The sequence below is a fragment of the Hyla sarda genome, chromosome 11 (genome assembly GCF_029499605.1).
Source record: "Hyla sarda isolate aHylSar1 chromosome 11, aHylSar1.hap1, whole genome shotgun sequence".
NCBI classification, from domain to species: Eukaryota; Metazoa; Chordata; class Amphibia; order Anura; family Hylidae; genus Hyla; species Hyla sarda.
The window spans coordinates 87919603-87937616 of record NC_079199.1 but is presented as its reverse complement, the minus strand read 5'-3'; the positions used below and the strand labels follow the sequence as shown (position 1 = coordinate 87937616).

Here is an 18014-nt window from a genome sequence, read left to right as displayed (position 1 = left end):
ACCAATTCCATGAGTGGATATGTAAAAGCACACGAGAAAATATAGTCTAAAAATGAATGGGCTAGAAGTATGACAGCCCTTCTATAAGACCGGAGTTACATACCGTATTTTTCGCCATATAAGACGCACTTTTTCTTCCCCAAAACCGGGGGTGGGGGGGGGGGTGAAAGTTGGTGCGTCTTATATGGCAAATACACACTAAAACCGTGTCCTATCGGGTCGGTCCCTGCGGCCATCAACAGCCGGGAACCGCGGCTAATACAGGACATCACCGATCGCGGTGATGCCCAGTTTTAACCCTTCAGATGCGGCGAGCAAAGCTGACCGCAGCGTCTGAAGCGAAAGTGACACTATCCCGGCTGTTCGGGACCGCCGCGGTGAAATTCACCGCGGCGTCCCGAACAGCTTACAGGACACCGGGAGGAACCGTGTCTGCTCCGTATCCAGGGATCCCCTGCATGGCCGGCGCTCTCCTTCGTCGTCATCACGTCGTCGCGCACGCCGTCCTGTCATCCAATAGGAGTTGCGTGCGTAGCGACGCGATGGCGGCGACGGAGAGCGAGGATACCGGGCAGCAGAGACGTTCCGGAGCGACGGGGACACCCCAGGGACTCGGCGACAGCGATGGAGGGCAACATCCGGGATGGCAGTGACGAGCGGTGACGGGTCCGGAGCGGCGGGGACACGTGAGTACTAGTGTTGCTCGCGAATATCCAGTGGTCTTCAACCTGTGGACCTCCAGATGTTGCAAAACTACAACTCCTAGCATGCCCGGACAGCCAACGGCTGTCCGGGCATGCTGGGAGTTGTAGTTTTGCAACATCTGAAGGTCCACAGGTTGAAGATCACTGTCCTATACTTTACATTGTACTTGGTTCAGAATCTTTATTTTCTGGATTTTTATCCTTTAAAATTGGGTGCGTCTTATATGACGAAAAATGCGGTAGTTTATATGGTCGAAAAAATGTCCATCAAGTTCAACCGAGGAATTGAAGGAAAGGCGTATGGTTATATTTGATAGAAGCACGCTCATCACATCAGTTATAACTGTAGTACCTCACTACCACCTGTAGGTGACATCGTTTCTTACAGCAGGAGGTTATGGCAAGTGGATGACCTTGAGAAACGTCTAGAGTTTTCTGCATAACTCTTGAATGATAAGTCTAAGGTATGGCTTTTATGGTCACATTGATTAAGAACCTGGTTTATTCTCACACGTGTACGGTGTCAACCACTTGGGCTGAACCATTGCTGACATAGATCATTCAGCTACTTCTCCCAGAATATATGGAGAGCATTCCATATACAGTCATCTAAATAGGCAACCAGACAAACCAGTTTACCACTTTAAAGGAGTTTACACTTGAATGTATTTTTATGCATATGTGGGATAATGAGAGTAGTAGTCTCTGATGTGTATGTCAAGTGGCTCAAACCCAATGTTAATCTGTGAACCCGACAAATATACTTTTTTCCAAAAAAGCTGTTCAAGTATGCAAAGCCCAGGAATGAGACCTTTGATGCTACGATTCCAAGGAACAACTTGTAAACTTTACTGACCATCTTTCACAATTCCCCAAAAATACAGTCTCTTGAATGCAGCTTTGATTTGTGCAGCTTAGGAGTCAACAGAATGTAGATTTGGTCACTGTCCCTTGAAGTAGTGCTTTTTTTTAGCATCTTAGCTGAATAATAGAAATCTTGTCGTCTTCTCGAACGTGTGCGAGAGAATAAGGCCTCATTCACACTACCGTTAGGACACAGTACAGTAATGTGACGGCCGTCAGGGAAAACAGCAGGAGAAAAAATACAGCTTGCGCCGTCTTTTTCTCTCGCTACTCCCACTGAAAAACAGTGGCGCTTGACGGACCCCATTGACTATAATGGGGTCCATCAGGACCCGCTGTTGCCCATTGTGCCCCATCAAAATGACAGCCGTCAAACTCGAAAAAAAAAAGAGAGTTCTTGACGGGGTGCAATGGCAGTGTCAAAGAGCCTAACTTCTGCAGCTATGGGTGTGCAGGATTAAAGGGGTTATCCAGCATAAGGTGATTTTAGTACGTACCTGGCAGACAGTAATGGACATGCTTAGGAAGGATCTGTCCTAAATGGCTAAATGGCTATGTTTGAGATTACCATAATACTGTGGCTAGCTTTCTGTGAACTTGTATTTCCTGTTTTCAGTTTTCTTATTTGCCTACAAATCCCATGATACCATTTTCCTCCTTCCCACACATCAGCTACCCCACCCATTGAAACATAAATGAGCTGCAGACCTGTGGTTTTCAATCAGGGGGCCTGCAGCTGTTGCATTAGTTGCAGATTGCTCTCTCCACCCATTGAAGCAGACAGGCTCCCTGTCATCAGCTGCATTGCAAGCTGGGAAAAAATCCGAGACAGCAGTCATTTTGTATGCTGTTAAAAATAAATATTGGGATGAAAATCACAGAATTGTGAGAAAACCGTCACACACAGGTGCAGACACTATATTATGAACTACACTAACTTTACCGCCCCTGAAGCATAGTCAAATAAAAAAAATTCCCAGAATATCCCTTTAAGATTTTCAAGCTCTTCAGTTCTCAATTCCAAATTACTAAAACTACTGGACAAGGATCTTTACTGGTGTAGGATGCAGTCTGTGAAACAACACTGTAAAAGGCAGGAAGTCCTCCCTAACTTGGGAGTAGGCCTCAAATAGATCAACGGAACTCAGAAAGTTCCTTGTTCAGCTCCATCCTTTCTGTAAAACGATCTCTTCTTGGAGACTATGACAATGCTGACAGATCTATCCTTACATTGGGACTGGAGAGAGGACAGCAACTTTTGGGTACATGTGACTTTAGCAAAAGCCTCTTTCCCCAGAAGAGAACCTTGGGACCAGGGGTGTAGCTATAAAGGGTGCAGAGGTAGCAGAGCTAGCAGTCTCAGACGAGCTCTGGTGCCTGAGGAGGCCCCAAAGCACATCTGCCGCATAAGAGACCAGTATTAAAATTGGTACATGGGGCCCTGTTGCAGATTTTGCATCAGAGTTCAGAAGCTACGAGTTCCACCTCTGCTTGGGACTATCTCCTGCAATTACAGGAGCTGACATGTGACCATAAAAACCATTAAAGGGGTTATCCAGGAAAAAACTTTTATATATATATATATATATATATATATATATATATATATATATATCAACTGGCTCCAGAAAGTTAAACAGATTTGTAAATTACTTCTATTAAAAAATCTTAAATCTTTTCAGTACTTATGAGCTGATGAAGTTGAGTGGTTCTTTTCTGTCTAAGTGCTCTCTGATGCCACCTGTCTCAGGAACCGCCCAGTTTAGAAGCAAATCCCCATAGAAAACCTCTTCTACTCTGTGCAGTTCCCTAGACAAGCAGAGATGTCAGCAGAGAGCACTGTTGCCAGACAGAAAACAACAACTCAACTTCAGCAGCTGATAATTATGGATATGATTAAGGTTTTTTTAATAGAAGTAATTTACAAATCTGTTTAACTTTCTAGAGCCAGTTGATACATAAAAAAAAAAGTTTTTTTCCTGGAATACCCATTAAGCTGTACAATGGAATACAGTACATGTGAAAATATTACCATTTTGCACTGTGCTTACCTCAGTGTATACAAAAATATAAAGTAGGAACCAAAGACATTTTTTAAACCTTTCTGGTACCTTAGATACACCTGTCCAGCAAATCTGTACCAACTCTGCCACCTGACAACGCTAGTGGGTAGTAGCTGCAACTGCTGCACTGGGACATCACACATAAATTTTAGCAGTAAATTATTTCAAGGGGTACTCCACCCCTAGACATATTCTCCCCCATACAAAGGATAGGGGATAAGATGTCTGATCTTGGGGGTCCCGCCGCTGGGGACCCCCGCATTCTACCATGCGGCACCCACCTGTAACGGCTTCCGGAACCGCTGGAGGCCCTCAGGCTAATACCATCCCGACCACGTGGACGTAAGATTGTGACGTCACGACTCCGCCCCCGTGTGATGTCACACCCGCCCCCTCAATGCAAGTCTATGGGAGGGGGCGTGACAGCTGTCACGCCCCCTCCCATAGACTTGCATTGAGGGGGCGGGTGTGACGTTATACGGGGGCGGAGTCATGATGGGGACCCCCGAGATCAGACATCTTATCCCCTATCCTTTGGATAGGGGATAAGATGTCTAAGGGTGGAGTACCCCTTTAAGTCTATCCAAATTTCAGGCCAAAGGGTTAGCTCACATGTGTCAGTAAATCCACCATTCAGTGGGGCTAATCCACTAATTATTTTCTTTTTTTTATGCAAAAAATGCACAAGTGTCAGAAATGTTTTCGATTATAGAATCCGCAGTGCGCCACTATTCTGCGCAGAATTTTTATTTTATGTGCTTGTACAGGGTATGAAATATAATATACATTTGCATTGGATGCAGAATTTCAGTGGATGGGATCATGTGACCCTTCACTATCACTTGAATAGGTGCAGTTCATGTGCATGCTGCAGTATTTCACGTCTGTTGTCCTTGACTCGTTTTTCTTGTTTTTTTTTTATAAGGTTTCGACTATTGCTATTGATTGTCACGTACATTGTAGAGCAATAGAGCATATAAAATTTTGCAAGCAAGTGCTCAGCTCTGCCCATTGCCGAACATAGAGAAAGACACCAGCACGCACATTTCTCTCTGTTGTGCGTAAAGAAAATTCAGTGGCACTCACCGAATAAAAGTCCTCAAAGATTTTACCAAACGATTTGAGGAATGCCACTGTATTTTGTCTACCAACATCAGTCTTGTTGCCCTATTTTTTCTATGGCCACCACTGATCGTTTTTTTCACCCCTTTGTCATGAATGGAGGTGCCGGTGCAGTCTTTTGCCGTCGTTTTTGTTGTTTTCTATGGTACATTTCTCACTGTTGTGATTAGCATGTCCCATTTCCAAACTAACTAAACACATTTTACATGTCTGAGATACTGAATCCGTGCCAAGAATGTCATAGGTCTACACAAAGTTTAAATTCCTGAGGCCGTAAAAACTTCCTGAAGCTCATTTCTTGTTTATTTTGTTATGTTTCAACTTCATGAAATCTAAAGTTTCGGTATGTTAGTATGTCTATTATTTTCTAATATGTACAGGGCCGTATTTACAACTTGTGTTGCCCTAGGGCCTTGAATATACCCTTCGGCAAATGTTAGATTTTTTTCCTGCAGATCTGTCACAAATACACAGTAAAAGTTAAGTTGCATTACAAAAAATGCATTACATGCAAATTTTGTCAGAGTTTGACCATGGATCCCTCCCCCATATACAGAACGAAGGGAAATCAATCATAAGTCCGCATAATAAGCACCTGGGGACATTTTGCAATAGTTTTGACCCGTGTTGATTCAATCAGAGTGAAATAAAAAAAAAAAATTCCAAGCCAAAGAATGGTGGCAGGACTAAAGTGTTGCTCCCCTCAACACTGCTGCCCTAGGCACAGGCCCATGGGTGCCCGATAGAAAATATAGACCCCCTGGCATTCTAAATAATTCTAAAAAAAATACAGACCTCTGGCATTCTAAATAATTCTAAAAAAAATACAGACCCCTGACATTCTAAATAATTCTAAAAAAAATACAGACCTCTGGCATTCTAAATAATTCTAAAAAAAATACAGACCCCTGACATTCTAAATAATTCTAAAAAAATACAGACCCCTGACATTCTAAATAATTCTAAAAAAATACAGACCCCTGACATTCTAAATAATTCTAAAAAAATACAGACCCCTGACATTCTAAATAATTCTAAAAAAAATACAGACCCCTGACATTCTAAATAATTCTAAAAAATACAGACCTCTGACATTCTAAATAATACTAAAAAAAATACAGACCCCTGACATTCTAAATAATTCTAAAAAAAAATACAGACCCCTGACATTCTAAATAATTCTAAAAAAAATACAGACCCCCTGACATTCTAATTGATTCTAAAAAAAAATACAGACCCCTGACATTCTAAATAATTCTAAAAAATACAGACCCCTGACATTCTAAATAATTCAAAAAAAATACAGACCCCTGACATTCTAAATAATTGTAAAAATAATACAGACCCCTGACATTCTAAATAATTCTAAAAAAATACAGACCCCTGACATTCTAAATAATTCTAAAAAAATACAGATCCCTGACATTCTAAATAATTCTAAAAAAATACAGACCCCTGACATTCTAAATAATTCTAAAAAAAAAATACAGACCCCTGACATTCTAAATAATTCTAAAAAAAATACAGACCCCCTGACATTCTAAATAATTCTAAAAAAAATACAGACCCCTGACATTCTAAATAATTCAAAAAAAAATACAGACCCCTGACATTCTAAATAACACATAACAGGTGGGGGGCATGTTGAAGAGTTTAGATTGTGATCTGTAAGCATAAGTTATGCCACTGTTAACACAGGGGTTCATCTCATTCGCTGCCTCCTATCATTGGGGTAACACCCACGAGGAACCGTTGCCATATTCTTTAGAAACACCAAGATACAGTGCTTGAAGTACAGTGGTCCCTCAAGTTACAATATTAATTGGTTCCAGGACGACCATTGTATGTTGAAACCATTGTATGTTGAGACCATAACTCTATGGAAACCTGGTAATTTGTTCTTAAGCCCCAAAATGTAATCCAAAAATAGGAAAAAGTGAGGATTAAACAAAAATAAGTAGATAACTGATACAGATGAAGCAAATCCTTACATATAAAAGTAAGAAAGATCTGCTGGGAGCTGTAAATCACTGTCTAGGTCAGTGTTTCCCAAACAAGGTGCCTCCAGCTGTTGCAAAACTACAACTCCCAGCATGCCCGGACAGCCGTTTGCTGTCCGGGCATGCTGGGAGTTGTAGTTTTGCAACAGTTGGAGGCACCCTGGTTGGGAAACAATGGTTTATGTAGGGGACAGGAGCTTCTTCAGGGTCCTATACAGTACACACAGGGTCCCAAATGGAGCCGCCCTTACTTGGTGTCCAAAGGAGCAGCTAAACCGCGCACAGGTAAGGAGTAGTACAGAACTTGTAGTTCCCTGGTTCCCTAGTTCCCTGTACTGTAGGGGGCGCTACCAGACACCAGTCAGTGCATACGCTTCAGTAATACAGGTGATTTACCAGTGAATGCCCATTCTGATTGGTCAGTTCCTCCAGTTGTGACACGTTTCACAGATCTGGACTGTCCGTAGCATTGTATGTTGAGTCTGGTTTCAAGTTACGATGGTCCAGAAAAGACCATTGTATGTTGAAACTATTGTATGTTGAGGCCATTGTAAGTTGAGGGATCACTGTATAATAGTAACAGTAGTCCTGAAGATGACTGGGCCCAGAGGCTGTTCTACCAGTTGTTATGTACGCTATGTTTGGTGTTATTTTTATGTCAATGCTGTTTTCCCCTTTCCTTAGTGATCAGTCTATAGTATCATGATCCTTGAGACTTGTTCTTCTTGAGTCTAGAAGAAACAAGAGATAACGTCTAGAAATCCACCTAATGCTTTGCGCTAGTAAATATGTAGACAGATATCAGAGACTAAAGGTGAGGAATATAATACAGCTAACATGCAAGCAATGCTAGAAGAGATTATAGCTGCACATGGACTGGGACATGCAAACACGAGCTGGTGATTCAGTGTATAGTCAGTGAAGGAGACGCGTGCAGGAGAAATCACATTATCTACAGTCATGGTTGTATGAATTCTGAGGAACATCTCAGCCAGCATGGTCCTCGCCTCCGCGTAACGGGATAATCTGGGTGTGGGCAATAGGCATTCTTCTACGGACCCCCCAGCATGGTCCTCGCCTCCGCGTAACTGGATAATCTGGGTGTGGGCAATACACATTCTTCTACGGACCCCCCAGCATGGTCCTCGCCTCCGCGTAATGGGATAATCTGGGTGTGGGCAATACACATTCTTCTACGGACCCCCCAGCATGGTCCTCGCCTCCGCGTAACGGGATAATCTGGGTGTGGGCAATACACATTCTTCTACGGACCCCCCAGCATGGTCCTCGCCTCCGCGTAACTGGATAATCTGGGTGTGGGCAATACACATTCTTCTACGGACCCCCCAGCATGGTCCTCGCCTCCGCGTAACTGGATAATCTGGGTGTGGGCAATACGCATTCTTCTACGGACCCCCCAGCATGGTCCTCGCCTCCGCGTAACTGGATAATCTGGGTGTGGGTAATACACATTCTTCTACGGACCCCCCAGCATGGTCCTCGCCTCCGCGTAACGGGATAATCTGGGTGTGGGCAATACACATTCTTCTACGGACCCCCCAGCATGGTCCTCGCCTCCGCGTAACGGGATAATCTGGGTGTGGGCAATACACATTCTTCTACGGACCCCCCAGCATGGTCCTCGCCTCCGCGTAACTGGATAATCTGGGTGTGGGCAATACGCATTCTTCTACGGACCCCCCAGCATGGTCCTCGCCTCCGCGTATCTGGATAATCTGGGTGTGGGCAATACACATTCTTCTACGGACCCCCCAGCATGGTCCTCGCCTCCGCGTAACGGGATAATCTGGGTGTGGGCAATACACATTCTTCTACGGAGGAAATTTGACCATTAACCCCTTAAGGACCGGGGTTTTTTTCCGTTTTTGCATTTTCGTTTTTTGCTCCTTGCCTTTAAAAAATCATAACTCTTTCAATTTTGCACCTAAAAATCCATATGATGGCTTATTTTTTGCGCCACCAATTCTACTTTGTAATGACATCAGTCATTTTGCCCAAAAATCTACGGTGAAACGGGAAAAAAAATCATTGTGCGACAAAATTGAAAAAAAAAAAACGCTGTTTTGGGGGCTTCCGTTTCTACGTAGTAAATTTTTTGGTAAAAATGACACCTGATATTTATTCTGTAGGTCCATACGATTAAAATGATTCCCTACTTCTATAGGTTTGATTTTGTCGGACTTCTGGAAAAAATCATAACTGCATGCAGGAAAATTAATACGTTTAAAATTGTCATCTTCTGACCCCTATAACTTTTTTATTTTTTCGTGTATGGGGCGGTATGAGGGCTCATTTTTTGCGCCGTGATCTGAAGTTGATAGGACTTATTGATCGCTTTTTATTCATTTTTAAATTATATAAAAAGTGACCAAAAATGCACTATTTTGGACTTTGGAATTTTTTTGCGCGCACGCCATTGACCGAGCGGTTTAATTAATGATATATTTTTATAATTCGGACATTTCCGCACGCGGTGATACCATATATGTTTATTTTTATTTTTATTTACACTGTGTTTTTTTTTATTGGAAAAGGGGGGTGATTCAAACTTTTAATAGGGGAGGAGTTAAATTATCTTTATTCACTTTTTTTTTCACTTTTTTTTTGCAGTGTTATAGCCCCCATAGGGACCTATAACACTGCACACACTGATCATTGTTATCCCATAGGGACCTATAACACTGCACACACTGATCTTCATCATTGATCACTGGTTTCTCATAAGAAACCAGTGATCAACGATTCTGCCGCATGACTGCTCATGCCTGGATCTCAGGCACTGAGCAGTCATTCGGCGATCGGACAGCGAGGAGGCAGGTAGGGGCCCTCCCGCTGTCCTGTAAGCTGTTCGGGATGCCGCGATTAGCCGGGAGCTTTCACTTTCACTTTTAGCCGCGCGGCTCAGCTCTGAGCGCGCGGCTAAAGGGTTAATAGCGCGCGGCGCCGCGAACGGCGCTGCGCGCTATTAGAGGCGGGTCCCGGCTTCACTATGACGCCGGGCCCGCCGTGATATGACGCGGGGTTACTGTGTAACCCCGCGTTATATCAGGAGAGCAGGACCAAGGACGTACCGGTACGTCCTTGGTCCTTAAGGGGTTAATGGTTCGCCAGAATGGGTCCAGATTGAGAACTTTATAACAAAAATATCACAGTAGTTTGGAGTAGCCGTATTAGTTCAGTGATGAGGATGCGAAATCATAGAATGTTGCAGAATCTTGTAAAACCTTTTTATTGGACTAACAATATTTTATCAAGTCAAAAGCATTTCTGAGCACATAGAAGAAAACACACAGGTTACATCTCACAAAGTATACTTGGGTTAAAACAACAGATGTGGAGAGTTCACACTAAGTTAGGCTATAAATTGGCCAGCTATAGGACCATAGAATACATAGAGAAGGATGAAAGAGGGGGGGGGGGGGGGGGAGAGAAGGGTGATACAACAGGACATGGTAAAATACGGAAGAGAAGACATTCCAGCACAGGTATAGGAAGTTTTGATAATGAGCAAAGAAGCTCAAATCCACATTAAGTCCCCAATTTACGGCCATCACTCCCCCTCCCATAGACATGAATGGAGGGGGCAAGGCATGACATCACATCCCCCAGAGGTTTCCGAAACTAGAGAAGCCGTTCCCGCAAAGAATGTGGGTGCTGCAGGGAGATCGCGGGGGGTCTCAGCAGCGGGCCCCCTACGATCAGACATCTTATCCCCTATCCATTGGATAGGGGATAAAATGTTTTTGGTAGGAATACCCCTTTAAGCATTGACTTACAGGGAAGCTATGTCCTGTTCAAGAGTGTCCTGTTCAAGGGTGGGGAACCAATAATATATTTTATATAGCTCTCTCTTTTCTAAGTTATCCTGATAACTGTTCCCATGCCTACTTTTTGACTCAAAAAACTTTTAAAGGGATATTCCGCCCCTAGACATTTTATCCTCTATCCAAAGGATAGGTTATAAAATGTCAGATCGCCGCGGTCCCGCTGCTGGGGACCCCCGGGATCCCCGCTGCGGCACCGCTCTATCATTACAGCACAGAGCGAGTTCGCTCTGTGCGTAATGACGAGCGATACGGGGGACGGAGCAGCGAGACGTCATGGCTCCGCCCCTCGTGACATCACGGCCCGTCCCCTTAATGCAAGTCTATGGGAGGGTCGTGACGACCGTCACGCCACCTCCCATAGACTTGTATTGAAAGGGGCGGGCCGTGACATCACGAGGGGTGGAGCCGTGACGTAACGATGCTCCGGCCCCTGTACCGCCCATCATTACGTGCAGAGTGAACTTGCTCTGTGCTGTAATGATAGCGCGGTGCGCAGGGGGGATCCCGGGGGTCCCCAGCAGCGGGACTGCGGCGTACTGACATCTTATCCCCTATCCTTTGGATAGGGGATAAAATGTCTAGGGGCGGAATACCCCTTTAAGCTTAGGATAATGACAAATGCATTGAGTCACCTGTAAGGTCTCCTAAATAAGCCGTTGATAAAGGTAAGTCTACCTTTCATGACATTTGCTTCTTCCTTTATTCCTGTACTCCAAAGTAGGAAACATCTTAAGACCTTGATATTGTCAAACCTGAAGTTCATGTGCCCTAATAGAAAATCCAATAGGGAACATTGTAGAAAGAGTCAAACTCATATTTGTTTGAAATCATTAAAGGGGTACTCCGGTGGAAAACTTTTATTTATTTATTAATTTTTTTAATCATCTGGTGTCAGAAAGTTAAACAGATTTGTAAATTACTTCTATTAAAAAAATCTTAATCCTCCCAGTACTTATTAGCTGCTGAATACTACAGAGGAAATTATTTTCTTTTTGGAACACAGTGCTCTCTGCTGACATCACAAGCACAGTGCTCTCTGCTGACATCTCTGTCCATTTTAAGAACTGTCCAGAGTAGGAGAAAATGCCCATAGTAAATATATGCTGCTCTGGACAGTTCCTAAAATGGACAGAGATGTCAGCAGAGAGCACTGTGGTCATGATGTCAGCAGAGAGCTCTGTGTTCCAAAAAGAAAAGAATTTCCTCTGTAGTATTCAGCAGCTAATAAGTACTGGAAGGATTAAGATTTTTTAATAGAAGTAATTTACAAATCTGTTTAACTTTCTGGCACCAGTTGATTTAAAAGAAGAAAAAAATAGTTTTCCACCAGAGTACTCCTTTAAGTAGTGGTAAGCGTTATCCTTTTATTCTGCCACTTTAAAGGATCTGAAAGCAAACATTTAAAAGGCAGGAACATTGTGTCAGTGGGGCAGATTTTATTACATTTGGCGATGCCATACATAGAATATTACACCATCCAAATCGTGCACTGCAAAGAAGTGAAGCGGTCTGCTCTGCACCAACGACCTGCGATGCACATCTGCGCAATCAGACCCGCCGGTCCTGCCCCGGCTTCACAGAAATAATCCAAAGAAGAAAAGATGTCCAGCACTGGTGATGCACTTAAAGCTTGCTTTATTTGTTTGACAGGAGTCACAGTACAGGTAAGGAACGACTGACGCGTTTCAGGTCCAAATCGTGCAGGTCACAGCATAAAAGCAGCAGACTCATCGCTTCTCGGCCTTTTGGCTAAGATCAAGTGTAGTATCTGTTCTTATCAGTTTAATATCTGATACGTCCCCTATCTGGGGACCATATATTAAATGGATTTTTGAGAACGGGGGCCGATTTCGAAGCTTGCTTCCGTCGCCCTATGCATTGACCCGATATGGCAGTATCTTTGGGTACAGTGCACCAAAAAAAAAAAAAAAGCAGCAGACTCCAATATGTGTAGGAAGGCTGTGGTCTTTTATTGGTTACCAGTTTCGGCTATAACTTAGCCTTTTTCCATTCCTCTACATGGTACGTTCAAATATGAAAAAAGAGAAACAGAGAATCGAAGCGCAACAATGTGCCGTTACTCCTTACAGCCAATGTCACAGAGGTAAAAAAAAAAACAAGCCGGGGTTCCTCGGCGCAATCCGTGCGAAGGAACTTGCATGAAGTAGAATGTTAAAATCAAATAGTCATTTATTCCAATGCCAGGATAAAACAGATGTGTTTCGGAGCTTGAACGGCTCCTTTTTCAATGTTAAAATTGGCTTGTGTGGCTTTAACATTGAAAAAGGAGCCGTTCAAGCTCCGAAACGCGTCTGTTTTTTCCTGGCATTGGAATAAATTACTATTTGATTTTAACATTCTGCTTCATGCAAGTTCAGGAACCCCGGCTTGTTTTTTTTTTTTACCTCTGTGACATATCCCCATTTGGCAGGAGTCGATCTGCTACCAAAGTACCCGGGCGGCTGCACCGTGACCCCATCTGAAGCGCTAATAGGTGGTTGTGACCTGTAGAAAGAAAAGAGGGAGAGACCAGAGGGAGGCGCCTCGTGTGATACCGTATGGGAATGGAATATTACAGCAGTTTGTGGTCAAAATAAATGACCCCTAGGTAGTGGCTGCTCACCTGAGAGCAAGTCAGAACTTGCATATCAACCCACAGTGGGGTTACAAAAGTTCACAGAGTACTGGAACCGCTGCTAAGCCGGAGGTCACAGGGAAAGGAAGAAGACCAATCCTGATGGAGCTTGTGGTAGGGAAGTTGAGAAAAAAGACCTCTTGGAGGCGCTGCAGACTCCAATGGAATAAAACCGAAGCCAGAGATGTAGCAATGGTACAAAACACTGGGAGGTTTATTGCAATAGATAAAACAATAAAATGGATTACGCGTTTCGGGGGAGCCACCCCCTTCTTCAGATCAGAATACATGCAGTGAAATATGCAGAGTTTAAATATGTACAAAATGGGCGCCAACCACTTAAGTGGGAGGAGCCAAACATGTTTATGTCACATGATGCAAAAAACAGAATATAATAAATGAGTCTAAAAAAACATCCAGTATACATTTAACAATTGTATCAGACCATTGTGAATGTAAAATCACAAGAGCCATCTTATAAATATAGTAAGGAATGTAAAACAGGCATACAGAACATCGATCTCTGTTGGCAGTGTCCGGACCGTCAAAGGTAAACATCCGGCGCATGCTGGATGAGCTGATGCTAAAAACAGATGTAAACATCCGGACAGTGCCGCGGTCCGGATGCTGTCACAGACGCCAGCCCCTTACGCGCACCAGCATTGTTGATAAACAGATACTATGGTCACGGGCATCGGGCCGGACGTCATAGGACCAAAAAACAGCCAACGGATACAAGGGCCACAGATGCGTTACTAAGAGACGATCGTCACGTGACCGGAATGAACCAGTAGGTGTTCAGAGACAACGAAGTTGACCGCAATTGAGCTGTCAGAGGTAATTTGGAAGAAGGTAAGATAATGTGGTGAAACTAATGGAAATGCAAAGATGCATAAATATATAATGAACGGAAAAAGATACACTACTAGACATATATGCCATATAAATGGGAAAGTTGAAAAATTCAAAGTATGCGCAAATTTGGCATATAAACATACATGTGTGAATGAATGGATCATGTAGTGCTCGCACCGATTTTTCTGGTGTAGCGCCCTCATGGAATATTACACTGTGGTACTCATGGGGTTAGAATAAGCAAAAAAAACAAAAAAAAAGCCTAATTAAAAAGAGATATGTTAAACAAGGTAAGGGATTAAAGCCAAATAGAGACCAACAAATATCACTACGTATGGATGACATATATCCTGGCGTTCTAAAACTATAATAGAGAAATATATATAAAAATGTATAGATATATAATATCCCTTAGTGCGGATAATTATAAGCTAAAAAGACACAAAGTGATATGTAAAACAAATCATGTCCGATCTGGGATAAGAAGGTGTGTGAAAAAAATAATAATTATTTATAAGATATATTAAATATTTAAAATATTTTAAAAATAGTAATAATAATATTCTTAATTTAGCGTATTACAGATTACATTCTATCATTTCGTTCAGACCTCTGGGTGTTAGGGTGCCCAGGGTGTGAATCCAGAAATTTTCCCTCCTCCTTAGCGTATTGAATCTCTGGTTCACACTCTTTGTAATCTGTTCAATGGGGGTAGCCAAAATACAATTGAAATCCCCACTGTGTTTCTCAGTCAGATGTCGAGAAACACTGTGTAGGAGAAAACCATGAGCTGTATTACTCCGATGTTTATTGAGGCGTTCCCTAAAACATCTGATCGTCCTTCCCACGTATTGCAAGCCACAAGGGCACTGCAATACATATACAATGTATTGAGATCCACAGTTCAACAATGATTTTATGGGGAAAGTATCCCCTGTAGTAGTGGAGGTAAAGGTTTTGCATTTATGTGCAATATTGGAACAGCATTTACACCGTGCCAAACCGCAACGGTAGCTCCCTATAGTGTCAAGAAAGGTGGAGGAAAATGTAATCTGAGATTTCAGCTTACTGGGAGCTACCAGATTACGCAAGGTACGAGCTCTACGAAATGTGATGGGAGGTTTAGATGGAAGAAGGCTGTTGAGATGGGGGTCTGCAGTTAAGATGGACCAATGCTTGGTTAGAATCTTTCTGATGTCTTGGTGTTCTCTACTGTAAGTAGTTATGAAATTTGTAGAACGATTAGTGATGCTAGTAGATGCAACATCCGCCTTGGGAAGTAGACATTTGGCTTGATCGAGAGAGAGAGCTCTACTGAAAGAAGATTGTACAAGGGAGGTAGGATAGCCCTTCGCTTTGAACCTGGCTTTTAGGATATTACTCTGGGAAATAAAATCCTCCTCCCTTGTGCAATTCCTCCTTATTCTTTTAAATTGCCCAAAAGGTACATTAACCAGCCACTTTTTGAAATGGCTACTATCAAAATTGAGGTAACTATTACTGTCAACTGGCTTGAAGTATGTTTTTGTAAAAATTGACGTATCATCATGGGAAACCAAAACGTCTAAAAACTCAGCATGATTGGTGTAAACTGACTGTGTAAACCGTAGAGACCAATCATTGGTATTAAGATATGAAAGATACTCATCCAGTGCAGACCTATCGCCCTTCCAGATTATGAATATATCATCGATGTATCTCCGATAATATATACAGTTGATAAACAAAGGGTGTGTGTAAACAAAACGTTCCTCGAATAGCCCCACAAATAAATTTGCGAAGCTAGGGGCTACCTTTGACCCCATGGCAGTGCCTGTATGTTGCATGTACAGTTGGCCCAAAAATTCAAAATAATTGTGTGTTAAAATGAAATTGAGCCCTTGTAGAATAAAATCTACCTGGGCTGCGGGCATATTGGGGTCATTGGAGATGAAATGTGCAACGGCTTTGATACCTGCTTGATGTTCAATCACTGTGTATAAAGATGCAATATCCATTGTAACAAAAAGATAATCTGTAGACCATGGAACTTCCAAAATGGATTTGATGAACTCTGTGGTATCTTTAAGATGCGATTTGAGATTGGTGACATGGTTCTGTAGAAGTAGGTCAATATAATGAGCAAGGTTAGAGGACAGGGAATTGATTCCTGAAATTATGGGTCTGCCGGGGGGATTAGTGATGTTTTTGTGGATTTTAGGTAGATAGTAGAATAATGGCAGGGCAGGTTCTTCAATGAGTATGAAGTCCCTCTCAGACTTGGATAGAATGCCTTGGGAGACACCAGACTCAACCAATAGTAACAACTCCTTACAAAATTGCTTCGTAGGATTGTGTGAGATGGGACGATAGTACATGCTATCTGACAGGAGTCTGTGAGCCTCTGTGATATAGTCATCCCTATTGAGTATGACTATCCCTCCCCCCTTATCGGCAGGGCGGATAATGATAGATTTGTTATCAGAAAGCGATTTTATCGCTATACTTTCGACATGTGTAAGATTAGAAGAATATTTCTTTGTGGTGTCCTTGGTCAGTTTATCAAAGTCTGTTTGGACTAGGTTAGAGAAAGTGTCTATAAAGTGGCCTTTCGCATGAACGGGATAAAAAGAAGATTTAGGACGAAGCTCTGTATGTATAGGTGAAGGTGTCATGTCAGAGTCCTGACTGGCAGTGATAGTAGATGAAGAGCCATCATGCTCTTTAAGAGAGAAAAATCTCTTAATGGTGATTTTGCGTATGAAATTATTTAGATCCATGAACAGGTCAAAGTTGTTTGATTTCGAAGTGGGGCAAAAAGAGAGCCCTTTTTCAAGGACCCTTTGCTGTACCTCATCCAACACATATGTGGAGAGGTTAAATATTTTGACTAGGTTCATGTTTTTCTTAGTATGTGTTCTTTGAGTTTCTTTTCTCTCCCTGACTGCACGTCCTCCTCTGCATCCCCTCTTTCTCGGTTTTTCCTTTTTGTACCCAAAGGGAGTGCAATGTGGACGTGCTCCAGGGGGGGGAAATCCACCGGGTTCACCACCAGTGGTGGGGTCTTGATGAGAGATGGTAGACCTAAAAAAACCGTGGTGTTGTTACTGGGAGAACCATCTGATGATACTGAGTTATGTGTGGTATTGTAAACCGGACTGTGAGTAGTACCAGTGGGAGTAAAAAATAGCTGTGTGGAGGCTCGTCTAGAAGTGGTATCTAAGTGAGCGTTGATGCTGAGGGAATCATCTAAAGTGGTATCAGAATCATTACAGTATCTGCCCGAAGGCAGGTTGGATTGTGAGTTATTAATGTGACCCATAAGATCCAGTAGATCTTGTGTGGCAATATCTTGAGAAAAGGATGATGAGACGGAATTGGGATTGGTAGAGTGAGAGATGGATTTGATGTTAGGAGCTAGACCAGAAGCGTGTTGGTGGGGTGAGGATACCCCAGAAGAGGGGACGTCTATGGAATGTATTAGACCAGAGTGTGTATGAGTGACGGATGTAAGATGTACTAAACCAGAAGATGTGGAGGGACCAGGAGGTGGAGAACAAGATGAGTGTGTTGACAATGTACCAGTTGAGGGTAATGCGCCATTGTTCGATAAGGTGGGAGACCGAGTGGGTGGTAATATATTGGACGGTCGAGCAGCATTAGATAAAGACACAGATGGTAAATGCGTACCTGATAGGGTAGAGGTAGATAGGTTAGCTGTCGTGATAGTGCAAAGTGGTTGCATTCTAACAGTAGGTGTATTGTCCGTAGGGAGGACAGAAGACTGTCGTGTTTTATTGTGTGATTTGGAGGCAATAAAAGTCCTGGGTGGTTGGTAGTGTGTATTACCATTGGGATTATTGTTCACAATATTGGAGTCTTTATAGGAGGTACGTTTCTGTGAGACACGTCTCTGGAGTGGAGCCCTCTTCTGGTGTCTGGCC

At 42.9% G+C, this 18014-nt stretch overlaps 1 non-coding gene across 1 annotated transcript; it reads left to right on the top strand.

Annotated features, from left to right (window-relative positions):
- Window positions 1-12330: 12330 nt before the first annotated feature.
- On the top strand, window positions 12331-12521 carry LOC130296136 (U2 spliceosomal RNA). The gene has a single exon (XR_008849128.1). It is a non-coding gene; the product is annotated as a U2 spliceosomal RNA (small nuclear RNA).
- The last annotated feature ends 5493 nt before the right edge of the window (window positions 12522-18014 follow it).